This window comes from Schistocerca serialis, chromosome 8 (assembly GCF_023864345.2).
Source record: "Schistocerca serialis cubense isolate TAMUIC-IGC-003099 chromosome 8, iqSchSeri2.2, whole genome shotgun sequence".
In the NCBI taxonomy this organism is placed as follows: domain Eukaryota; kingdom Metazoa; phylum Arthropoda; class Insecta; order Orthoptera; family Acrididae; genus Schistocerca; species Schistocerca serialis.
Window position 1 is genome coordinate 294,863,138 of NC_064645.1, and position 13,591 is coordinate 294,876,728.

Consider the following 13,591-nt stretch of genomic DNA (forward strand, 5'->3'; position numbering starts at 1 on the left):
CACAGATCATCGGCAATTTGTTGCTCTTTGTTGGAATTGTGTTTGTTGCATTTTTGCATTGTCTTTGTTTCATTTGTGGTTAATTTTGATTTGTGAAAAATGCCGCGAAAAACTGTTAACAGTACATCGCGATGTGCAATGAGTGAAATAGCCGACTCGAATAATTTGACCGATAGTACTGGCGACACTCAGTGTAATGATGATAATCCCCTAATTGTAGACAATCAGTGCGTACCGACCACTAGTAATGATTTTGATCCTAATGATGAACAAATAAATTCAATTGTGTCGTCTGTCAATTTAACGACAATTGATGATGCGGGACGTTCTGTTACAATGAACGCTGCGCAGTTTAACACACCCAGTTTGCAAAATTTGAATTGTGAACAGATAAATTTTTCTAACAAAAATGAACAGTGTACTGAAAGTACAGCAGATTTATTTGATCCCGAGGTAGTGACTAACAGTGAACATCCGATTGGCAAACCTTTCCGAGAATCACAGAATAACCAAATGGTTACACAAAACGTGACAATTGCAGGTACGCCATCAAATAGCACAGAGAATAGAGTAGGTAATATTGGCTTGGATCAAATTATGGCAGTATTGCTACAACAGAGTGAAAAACAAGACAACCTTAATGAAAATTTGAAACAACTTAATGAAAATTTCATACAACTTAATAAACAGAACAAACAACTTAATGAAAATCAATACAACCTTAATGAAAATTTCAAACAACTTAATGAACAGAACAAACAACTTAGTGAACAAATTACAGCCGTTGCCGCGCAATGTCATGATACTAAGGAACAATTACGTGAGGAAATTAAGGCTTGTGCTAGGAACAGTAGTCAAGAAATTAGATCTGTGGCACAAGAATTAAATAATACACATGCAGCTACAACTAAATCACTTAGAGACGAAATTAGTGCAGTCGCTAAACAATGCTCTGAAAAAGCACCACAGTTACGCGACGAGTTTAAATTATTGTCAGCAGAACTTTCGCGCACACTGGATGCAAAGGTAGACGCGAAATTTGACCAACAGAGCAGCCAAATTGACGAACGCTTTAATCACCACCTACAAAACAGTGAAACGCGTTACCATAAATTTATACAGGAACAGAATAAAGTAAAGCGACAAGTCATGGAAACAATTACTGCGCAGAGACAGGAAGATAAACGTAAATTGTTTACGAAACAAAAACATACGTAGACAACAATATTGCTACAGTATCAGACGAAATTAATACTATCAAACAGTTGAACACCGAATTGCGTGATGAGATTTCCGATCTTAAAGCAAAAACAGACACATGCACAGTAGACTTTCAGATAGTGACCGACAGACTTGAACAATTAGAACTGATACAGGATCCCGATGTCATCAAAGCAGACATTAAAAAATTGAACGAAACCACACGTAAAATACAAAAACAGATTAATGCTTGTGACACTAAAAACGATGATCAGGTAAAAATACTGACTGAAAAATATGATGAATTGGCCAGTCGTATTGACATTATTGAAAGTAATAATGACAGCAAATCAGATGGTACTTCACTGATTTCGTTTAATCAAACACCTGAATTCCAAAATTTACAGCAGACGATCAGTGAGATAGATTCGTCCAATAATACATTACGTAGAAAATTGTCATCTTTACAGCACGAAGTGACGGAGATGAAAAATATATCAGCCTTTAACACATCACATCATACGCCACTTTCCGAACATTTGTCAGACTCACACAGCCAGTATAATTTAGGTAATTTACAGGGAGTACATCAGTTAGATTCCGAACAGTCACAGACAAATAGATTCTCATACAATCCTGAACCTGTTCAGACATACAGAGACGATAATTTTGATTACAAGCAATTTTTATCCGTAAAAAAACTAAAGTATTTAAAAATGACAGAGCACAGGTACACGCTTTGGACTGGATATGACAATTTGCTTTTCTATTTTCATCAGCATTGTCTGTAATGCAGAAACCTGAATTGGCATGGATACAACAATTTGCTTTTGAATTTTCACCGGCATTGCCTGTAACACAGAAACTAAAATTTATTTGCAGCGCGTAATTCACCTCAGGGGATTCATTACACTTGGATGAATATGTGCCGTAGCGTGCACAGGGCCCCGAGCCATAGTAGTGCTATTTCATCTTTAGTTTTCTGCACTGCTACCTTCTCTTCTACTATCCTTTATATCCATCAAAACAGCTCTTCAACTATCGATCTATCTAGTATTAGAAACGTGTAAAGAAAACCTGATATGACAAGTTTTACCCGAAAGTGACAATTTTCATTAGGCACTCCAGAACTACCAGCGTAATTTTGATAACAAACAAAATTTTAATCATCAGTATGTACAAAATTTTCAGCAACAGGAACCACATTTTAGTAACAATAGAGGTTTTCCACAACAACAGCAACAAAACCAACCGGTTAGCATACCTAATCAACAATGTAATGTACAAGGTCAACCAAGCTTTAATGTCTCGCCGCCTACACGCATAGCGTCAGCTCCAACAAATAGTAACGCACAGCACCAAGGGAATCAGTACGTACAGAAAGCACACTATTTCAATTCCTATCGCAATCCACCGTATAGAAATGACTATCATGACAGACGTCAAAGTAATGAGCACAATTTTCAGCGTACGTTTAATAACAGTCGGTCTTACCAGCAGCAGAATCATCCGCAACAACATATTATCATGAATGAACCAGACAGTAGATATCATTCCGATCGTAATACGTCAGGAAGAAATAACAGAACATTTCAAATAGTTGAAATGCCACAGCATCCTCCCGAAAATAATAGCACGTCAGATAGAATTTGACTAGATACAGTACAGGTTGCATCTTCCAGTAACGCAAGCAATACTTTTGACACAGAGAATCTTGTTCACGAAAATGTTATTACTTTTGACGACATCCGAGACACTCTTTTGCAGGAAAGACCAGTTATTCAAAAAACCATTTGACACCCTGTCATTGAAGTAAAGATTGGATCATCTAAATTTTCAGCAGTAATCGATTCTGGATCTCCTATGTCAGTCATAAATGAAGAAACTTTCAACGAATGTAATAAAGAGAATACCTATCCTACGTTACCATTAGGCAAAACTAAAGTAAAAGGAGCAGTATCTAGTAAAGGAGTAGATGTAAAATTACAGACACATTTATCATTTTGTATTGCAGGTCATACATTTCACTCAAATTTTTGGATTGTTCCCTTATTGACGACAGACGTTATTTTTGGTTCGAGTTTTCTGGTACAACACGACGCAATTATTGACTTTCAAAACTCCTATTTAATGTTAAAGGATGAAAATGTACAACTGGCTTTAGAATTTCAGCAATCTTTATCTGCAGAAGAACAAACAATTAATCGTACAGAGGTCATTTCCGCATTACGTAACATAGACTGTCATTCCACATTGTTAACAGATACGTACGTACACAACTACAATACTCCAGACGAAGCCGACTATGACGTTATACAGATGATTTCTGATAAAGTTAAACAGAGCAGTGCAAGTACAGACGACGAACGCATGCAACTACGCAAAATTCTTTTACAGCAAGCTCCAGTTTTTGACAACGTTCCTGCTACTATGTCCGATTTTATGTATGAATTTCAAGTTAAACAGCACGACACATTTAAAGCCAAACATAATCCCATTCCGTATATTCACAGAGAACAAGTTAAGAAAGAATTGCAAGCTATGCTTGATCAAGGAATTATTGAACCGGCAGTTAGTCCGTACATAAACCCACTCCATTTTGTTAAGAAAAAGGATGGTTCACTTCGCCTCGTACTTGATTCACGGCACATCAGTGACATTATTATTAATGAAACTGATCGCCCTCAAACACTAGAAGAACTTCTACAGAAATTTCATGGTACTACTATTTACTCCACATTAGATTTGAAATCGGGATTTTGGCAAATTCAACTCCATCCGGACTGCAGAACGTACACGGCTTTTCTCTGTTTTGGTGACTGTTATCAATTTTGTAAATTACCGTTCGGTTTCTCTATTTCTTCAGCAGCATTTATTCGTGGTTTGAATAGTATACTTCCGACAGAACTTAAAGACAGAATCACAACGTACGTAGACGACATTCTTATTGCAGAAGCTAACTGGTCTGAACACAATCTGATTCTTGAACAACTGTTACGAACTTTTCGTGGACAAAGACTCACAGTTAATTTCAGTAAATCACACTTTGGCAAAACTTCTATAAAATTTCTTGGATATGTAATTTCAGCTGAAGGCATTGCACCTGACCCGGAAAAACTTCAAGCTTTACGTGACACTATTGTTCCTACGACGAAGAAACAACTAGCAGCTTTTTGGGTTTAATTAACTTTTTTCGTAAATTTATTCATTACTCTGCTTTAGACACCCCTAGATTATGTCAATTGACAGGTAAAAACAATATTTGGTCGTGGGATAGGCAAGCACATTCTGAATTTGTGAACCTGAAAGAAGCTTTGTTGAATGCACCACTTTTATCACATCCAGATCTTACTAGAAATTTTTCCATTGCCACCGATAGTTCTAACACCGCTTTAGGCGTACACATTTTTCAGGAAATTGAAGAAGATGGCACTACAGTAATTAAAAACATCGCCTTTGCGAGTCGCATTCTGTCACCTGCTGAACGCAATTATTCTGTTACAGAACTTGAAACATTGTGTGTTGTATGGGCATTTACGAGATTTCGGCATTTTCTTTATGGAAGACACACTACCGTTTACACAGATCATAGAGCCATTCAGTTTTTACTTTCCGCTAAATTTACACACGACAGATTAAGTAGATGGAAAATTTATTTACAGGAATTTAATTTTACAATTGTTCACATTTCCGGTACACAAAATATTGTAGCAGACGCACTATCGCGTTCTATCGGCAACAATCAGCAAGACATCGCAACCAACTTCTGCAAAGCAAATTTCAGCGTCATGTACATTCAACAAGATGCATTTGAAAATGTCATTTCGTCGTCATTACAAGACATAACACAAGAGCAGAGTAAAGACAACGTATGGAAAGAAATTAAACACCTTTGGCAAGATAGGAATAATGTTACCATTAGAAACCATTACACTGTACGCAATAACATTCTGTTTCGCCGCTCTCACCCTGACAGCAACAATTGGTTATTATGCATTCCTGATGAACTTTTTAACAAATTAATTTGGTATACTCATTTAAGTTACGCACATTACGGAGCCAGAAAATGTTTTCTTATACTGATACAGAACTGTTATTTTACCAACATGGAGAAACGTATTCGACGAGTTTTAGCGTCATGTAAAATCTGCCAGAAAGCCAAGTCAGATATGACTTCACATATTCCTCCATTACATCCCATTGTACCTGTTAAATTGAGACACGTGGCCGCTGTAGATATTTTTGGTCCGATTCCCAGAACTAATAGAGGTTTTTGCTACATCTTTGTCGCTGTTGAACTCACTTCAAAATTTGTTACCTTCACTCCGTTACGCAAAGCTATTGCTAAAACTGTTTCGAAAGCATTTGTAAAACATTTTCTATTTCATGTAGGGCATGCATTGAAAGTAATTTCCGACAATGGACCACAGTTTCGATCTGCTATATGGACACGTATGTTACGAGCTAGAAACATTTCTCCGATCTATATATCCAGGTACCATGCTTCTTCGAACCCTTGTGAACGATTAATGAAAGAAATTGGTAAACTGTGTAGAATATACTGCCATAAAAAACATATTGATTGGGACACACACATACTCTCATTCCAGGATGTAATTAATTCCATACCAAATGAATCTCCGTCTGTTATACTGAAAAATGTTGAACCACCTAACAAAATTAAAGAATTAGTAACCTTTCCTACATCTCGTCGACTACGACACCATGAAATAATTGACATTGCGCTGAACAACATCAAACGTGCTGCAGAGCGCCGGAGAAGGCAGCAAAAACAGGTTTTTACACGCCGTGACTTTCACATTGGACAGAAGATATTAGTACGCACACATTATTTATCCAACAGAGGAAAAAGTAGATGTTGTAAATTTGAGCTTCTATATGCAGGTCCATACCGAATTCGCAGCATTCGTCACCCCAATGTAGTACACGTCGAAACTCTGAGAACCAGAAAAACCAAAGGCAATCACCATATCTCCAACATCAAACCCTTTATTGAATGAACATACTTCATGATTTATCACACTGTAATGCCATTTCCTGATTTTTTTTATATAACCACTTATGCAATTGTATTTACATGAACACTTACTTATGATTAGCGTGTTTTTTCTTGGCAAGTGCCCGGCAAGGTAAGGTTAGCAGGTCGTTTTTCTTGTCGTTACACATCAGACCGTGCACATTTTTCCAGATAAACTTACACATTTTATGAGACCGCTTATGCAATTATATTTATGTTCATATATGTATGATTGTTTTCTTATTTTGTTTGTATGCACTATGAAATATTTAAGATATAACAAACACCAGTTGACTTTGACATTTTGCCTTATGATATCGCAACATCGTGACTATTTTACATTTTTTTGCTGCTACATTGTGATATTATGTGTACATTTTTGCACCTGCACACTGTCTATGTTTTTGGCATATTACGTTTTCTGTCATGTTATGCTGTATCCTTAATTATATCACTATAAACCAGTTTTTATTTAATAGGTATATGATTTAAATGCAAGACATTAATCATTGTTTATCATTTTCAGAAAGAAATAATGTGTAAAAGAAATAAAAATGGGAATTTCACCTTCGGAATGAACAAAAGAAGATGCAATACCTCGTCAGGAAGAGTAAATGGATCACAATTAACAAGCATTAACAAGAATATACCATACACGTCGTATGATAGCAGTCTTAACTAATTTTTTCTTTCAGAATACGAGGCGATTGATGCAGGCTGTCAGACAGAACTACACATCTTAGTTTTAGTGATGAAATATGCTAGAAATAAGGAACTCTATACTATGAATAGTTGTATAATGAATAATGAAGTGACTTTTTTTGCAGATGATAATGAATGATGATGAATAGTGATGAAGAATATGCTACTATGGATAATAAAGTTTTTCTTTACTGGTGATGATAATAATGGAGTTATGGAAGTTTTTCTTTGCAGGTGATGATGGTAATGATAATGAAGTTTTTCTTTGCAGATGAGGATAATGTTGAAGTTTATGTATTTATGCTATGTAGTTATTTAAGTATTTGTTGCAGTTCGTTTTGACAGTATGTCTTATGTTGCATGGTATGATGACTGAAGGTTTTGGAAAGGACAGCTAGAGAACATATATATTTAATACACATTTCATTACTTGTTAATTCGAAGTTCACTACTTTTCAGCATAATATGCGTTTCTTCTTTCAGCTTAATAATCCATTTTGTATTTTTTGCTGGAGAAATTATTCATGAAATTAATGTGCTATAGGCAGTTGGTCATTAAACCTGTGTCATTCATGAATGTGATCACATATACTCTATTTGTTTCATAACTTTGCTACAGCTGACTCATGACGAATGATGTTACCTATCTTCATTTGCAGCAATAAGTCAAAAGCAAATATTGTTATGCCCCAGCAATTAATTATCGATCCCAACGCAATGCATTGCTAGCACAAAAAAAAAAAAAATGTATTCTGAGTCCCAAATAATGATACCAGTTTAAAAGAGTAATACTGAATGATGTTTTCCAGCTACAGACTTGAGTAATAGTTACAGAGTGTTACATTTTTAAATATGTCATATGTCACTTGAATGATGAGTTCTGAGTAATAGTGAATGATATTTTGTAATAATGCATGCATGCTCTACACTCATTAGCTCCAGTTTTGACTGATGACTTCTGATGATTTGTAACTGATCAATGAGTGCCAATAATTATTTTTAAATACATCATATGTTACTTGAACGATGAAAAATGTTTTGCAATGTTCAATACTTGCTGACCAATGAATGCCACTGTTTCTTATATTTTAAATTTATATTATGTCACTTTCATGCTATATATATGAATAGCAGTAGCTTGATGCTACACTCATTAGCTCCTCTTTTGACAGATGACTTCTGATGATTTGTAACTGACCAATGAGTGCCGATGTTCTCTGTAAACAAATAACTTATGAACATTATTCTGTAATACTTCATACATGGTACAGAAAGGATCAGTAATTGGGTGATGAGTGCCACCAATTACTTCAATCAGTTGATAGACTAGTGTAATTATCAATTATGACTGGCATAAGACTTAATGTCCTTCACCTTCTGACCTAATTACCAGAAATTACTGCAATATCCGTTTTTCCTGTCTATCCTCATGATCATGGAGCACTATATTTGGTTTTTGCACTAATTCTATGTTGGTGTACCTTACAAGAACGTGGTGCTGACATGACATGCTGTCCACCACCTTGAGCAATGGAGATGTTATTATGGTCCCACTGTTTGGTGCACATAATGTACTACCAAAATGATAACATGGAATATTAATACGACATTTCAGTGTCTTGGCTACACTGATTAATACTTCAGGGAAAAGAACTTCAGATTGTCTCACTTGGTGTTGTGCTTCGGTAGAAAGATATGGACTTTCAGTGCAGCTGCATGCAACCTAATGTGCTACAACCATGATGCAATCCTTCCCTTTCCTATCCTAGTTCTTGTAAAATAGTAAAAAAAAACCTACAGTGCATGTGCGCTTTTGTCATTTGTTAATACGATTTGTACTCATTACGTATACATTTTGTGATTTGCTGATATGTTCTGAACTACAGTGCGTGTGCACTTTATGTCATTTGTTAATATGATTTGTACTCATTACGTATACATTTTGTGATTTGCTGATATGTTCTGAACTACAGTGCGTGTGCGCTTTATGTCATTTGTTAATATGATTTGTACTCATTGCGTATACATTTTGTGATTTGCTGATATGTTCTGTACTGCAGTGCGTGTGCACTTTATGTCATTTGTTAATATGATTTATACTCATTAATATACATTTTGTCATTGCTTGATATGTTCTGTACTCAAGGGCATGTGCACTATATTTTATTTCATATTCTGCACTTATATATATGTATATATTCTGTGATTGTAAACTTAGTTAATTAGGAAAAATTTGTTGCTCATGGCAAGACCAATTGACTCACCATCGCTGCCAAATTTTTGCCCCCCCAGTGGAGGGTTATGTAAGAGGTATGTGATGTATGCGCTGCCTGCAATAGGCAAGGCAGAGGAGAGTCTCTGACCAGAGAGCAGTATGTAGTTAGTTGTTGCTTGTCACTAGTCGGCAGTAGTCTGCGTGAGTCTGCGTGAGTCGGCAGTAGTCGGCGGTAGTCGGCACGTGTGTACGCTGGTCTGCGGTCTGCCCTGGTCGGGACTCTGGAGGATGAGTATTATTGTAGAAGGTAAAGAAGCAGCCTTGGCATATCTAGTAATGTATGTTAACTGTCATCCAATTTCTTTTAAAAAATGCCCCAATAATAATTTTTATAATATAAAGTAATTTTTTTAAAAAAAAGCATTCAATTCAATTTAAAGAATTTATTCAATGCATGATCATTCCTTTCACGAATCACGAAATATAGGCCAGCATTGCACGGAGCTGAAAAAAAAAATTATTTTAGGTAAGAGCAGATATATTCGCGGTTTTTATTGAGGTAAGAAGTTTTGCTTTTTTATTCAGAATACAGGGCCGTGGTGCAGTGCTGCTGTTGTCATAAAATTTACCAGGTTACTGAATATTTTTATTTCGGGGTTTAGGAGTTTTTCTGTTTCAAACTTAACATTAAATGAGAAAAGAATTTTGTGAGTACATTAAATGTGAATGCATTTCTGCACAGAGATCATAAATGAGAACTATATTTGTTCAGAAGTAACATTTAATTATTAATATTTTTGCGGGGAGGTTACAGCGTTGATATATTGCTGAGTTGGAGATCAGTTTCACTCACTAATATTCAAGCTCCTGGCATGAGTGGGATGACAGTGTAAATGAGTGGGTGTCTTTACATATTTGATGATATGTAAGGCACTTTGCGAGATTTAGTTGTTGTGCAATTTGGCTAACAGTGTAAAATACTTTATTGCGGCTGAATGTCACGTCTGTAGAAAGAAAGAAAAAGTGGAAGGTGCTTTCCTAGGACTGGTTAGCATCATGACATATAGCCTGTGTGAGTGTAGGCATAGGATAATTTTTTCGGGTGCTGTGCAGATATAAAAGGTAGTTCCACTGTTTGTGTAAAATGTGTATATATTGAATTGTGAAGTTACTATAGTTTATGTTATGGCATGACTAGAGAGGATGACTGCGTATCCTATGGAGAGGGACGTATAGATTAAACACATCAATAATGGTGAGAGATTTGTTTCGTGGAAAATTATGTGCACTATAGGTACTGAAGCAGAGTAGTCAAGAGGTGACATTCACTGTACACTGATGGGTGTCAGACTATAGCATTAATAGTAATATTTAATTATAGTTACACTGGAAAATATGTTCCTGGCTTCCAATATCGTTGTGAGTATGGTATAAATTTGATGATCTATAGACAAGTTTAAGGGTTTAATTGTAATGCACTTTGTCGATCTGTGCAATATAATTTTACCGCTGAAAGTCCCAGAAAGATGAGGTGGATGGGGCTTGAATACTGGCGTTGTCAGTAATTCGGCGAGTAAATTCGATAAGAGCAAATGATAATGTTGGACTGATTAACATGCTTTGTGCTGGGATATTGGAGCCTCTACATAGCTGTGCGAACATTTGCGTATGTTGAGAGCAGGATGGGTGTAACTTGATGGGGCGGGTATCACGTTAGGTCTGCGAGGAAGACTAGATTCGACGTTACTGTGTGTTATTTTCATAAAGAGGTTCTGTTAGGGCAAGAATTTCCGTGCATAAAAGCTGAGAGAAGACGAAAACTAGCACAAAAGCGCATGTTAAGTATTTCTGGGGGACTATGGAATTTACTAGAGTTAGACTTGGTTATTATTTTAGATATCAATGTGACTTGAGTATAAGATTGATGAAGTTGTTAGATTCGCTTGCAATGGTATGTAGCTACGCACGGTGAAGCGTCAGTCAAACGTCACTTATGGTTCATTAGGATCACTAAGGGCAAAGCATGTTGTGCTATTCTCGAGTGGATTTCTGCAGAGTCTTCGCTGGACCGCAGTTAGAGTGAGGGTAGCAAGGAACACCCCATGAGTGTGGTCCTGCTTGGAGTGTGTGCTCTGTAAATAAGCCCCCACCCTTGTCCGATCGTGTGTCTAGGTGAACATGTATTTGCATAGGAATTTCTCAGAAATGAAGTATGAATGAGACCTGGCCACCTCACACTTCCGGGACTCGGGCGGGGGCCTGTGTGTGGTTTGATGGCTGGCGCCTGCGCCCTGTCGTTAGGGCTGTCTATGAGCTCTACTGGAGAGGGGTTGGCAGAGGGTGCTCGTGAGTGTTGATTGAATTATTTTGCGAGCGGGTCAGTAGGCTGTACTATCAGTTATTTGGCAGTTTACTAGTAGTGAGTGTGTCAAGACATAACTGTTCTGAATTATTTAGGAGGAATTTGAATGTGTGTACTTAAATTATTTGTGTAAACTCGGAGTTGCTTGGGTGTCTGCAGACTGTGTTGTGTGACCCCAAGCATAAGATGGCGAGTGTCTTGCATCAGTGTGATAAATACATTCCATATTTAAATGAAATGTTCGAAAATAAATAAAGTGCTCTCCTTCTGTACTCTCCACAGCAGCCCAGTGCAGCTTGAGTCATTTTCGCGCCATATTCCCCCTACAGACCACTATCTGGGATTTGGTCATAGGATCGATGACAGTATGATCTGGTGGCAGTAATGTGTACTAGGTCAGGGGTGCCACCATCTTGAATAACGGTACTTGCGTCATGATCTGACGTCAGGGTGGCTCTCTCTGGTGGCACCAATATGAACTAAGCCGGTTGGAGTCCAGACCCAGTGGTGAACACACCTGCTTGAAATTGGTTAAATAATAAAGAGAAGTCCTTATTTCCTGCTATTTTGTTTGCTTAGTAGAGATAACCGGCGTATGGTGCTTTTCCTGCTGGAATTTGAACTTCATGCCATTTTTCTGGGGGAGGGGGGCCATGGCACTTTCCTGCCAAAATTCAAACTTCTCGCCAAAATCCGCCATCTTGATTTACATCACGCTCGCCATCTTGGATGACGTCATGGCCACCATCTCGGATGATGTCATCGCCGCCATCTTGGATAACGGTACTTTGGGATGGTGTCACCCTTATTCCAGTACTCTCGTCCTCAGAGCTGATTTTGTGTTCAGCCATCGTTCGTCGTCTGTAGATTCACTCTTCTGATATATACTCATATAAATGACTATAAGCTGAATTCACAGTAATATTTACTACATCATGAAGCACAAAATCAATACGGGAATCGTTTGCAACTATATTTACAGGTAGATTTATTCTGCACTGTATTCGCAACCGAATAGGTTGTCGTAAATTCAGTTCAATGTTACATCCAGTTTTACTGATAACATGCTGTGAAATGCTTCTTTTAATGAAGAATGAAGATTGTAGTTAGTATTGTTTTAATGTTATGTCGAAAATGTCAGCCGCTGAAATAACATAGACTGTTTTCGTTGACAATACACGCGTAGGATGACTACTGTAGGTACGCAACCTGACGAAAACAATTTATGCAGACAATTTAATGTTATAGGCACATTATCTACTAATTGTAAATGTTTTTCGTAGTTAGAGGAATCATATTGACGTACATGAATATTTCTTTTAGATTTATAAGAATATCGTTCCATGGCAGATGAAGTTCTGGTTGACCGTATAATGAACTTCTGGGATGAGGTTACAGAACAGCGTGTAGGAGCTTCAGAATCTGCAGATGATGGAGCTATTCCTACAGTTTCAAACGCCATTTCGGCAAGTGGCGGTAATCGGGTGACATAATGCCAAGTGGATTAGTGGGTGACACGTCTTGTGCAGATGCGGCAGGTAGAATAAAATGTTTGACTGTGCCTGGAGAAGCATTCCATGAAAGCCACGAAAACGACTCTCATACGGAAGTGGATGCAAATGTGGATATATGCTCGCTCTGAAGCGTGTTGTGAACCCCAATCCTTCGGAAAATGTCTTCCACCTCAGGGAGTATGTTTATTAACAGTGCTAATTTCGTGCAGATTTTTTCAAATAATAATAAGAAGAAGAATAAATTTTCTCTTCCTGAATCATTGGTATGAATATTTACCACGCCATAATGAATTGAGCAGTTTTATTGCTTTTTGTGATGCTGGATAACACATTTTGTCACTTAAAGGGTTGAATTTTCATGATCATTCCGTAAAACGACATCTGAAATGCTTCCAATCTCTTCTTTTCGTTTTTCCCACGGTGCCTGTTTCATTTCCATTCATTCCTGTGCTCGAGACGTAAATTGTATGACATTTTCCTCTTACATTAACCTTATGTTTAGTATCAATAGACATATTTTAACGAGGAATTTTCTGTTTGCCTGTGCTCGTCTGCTTGTT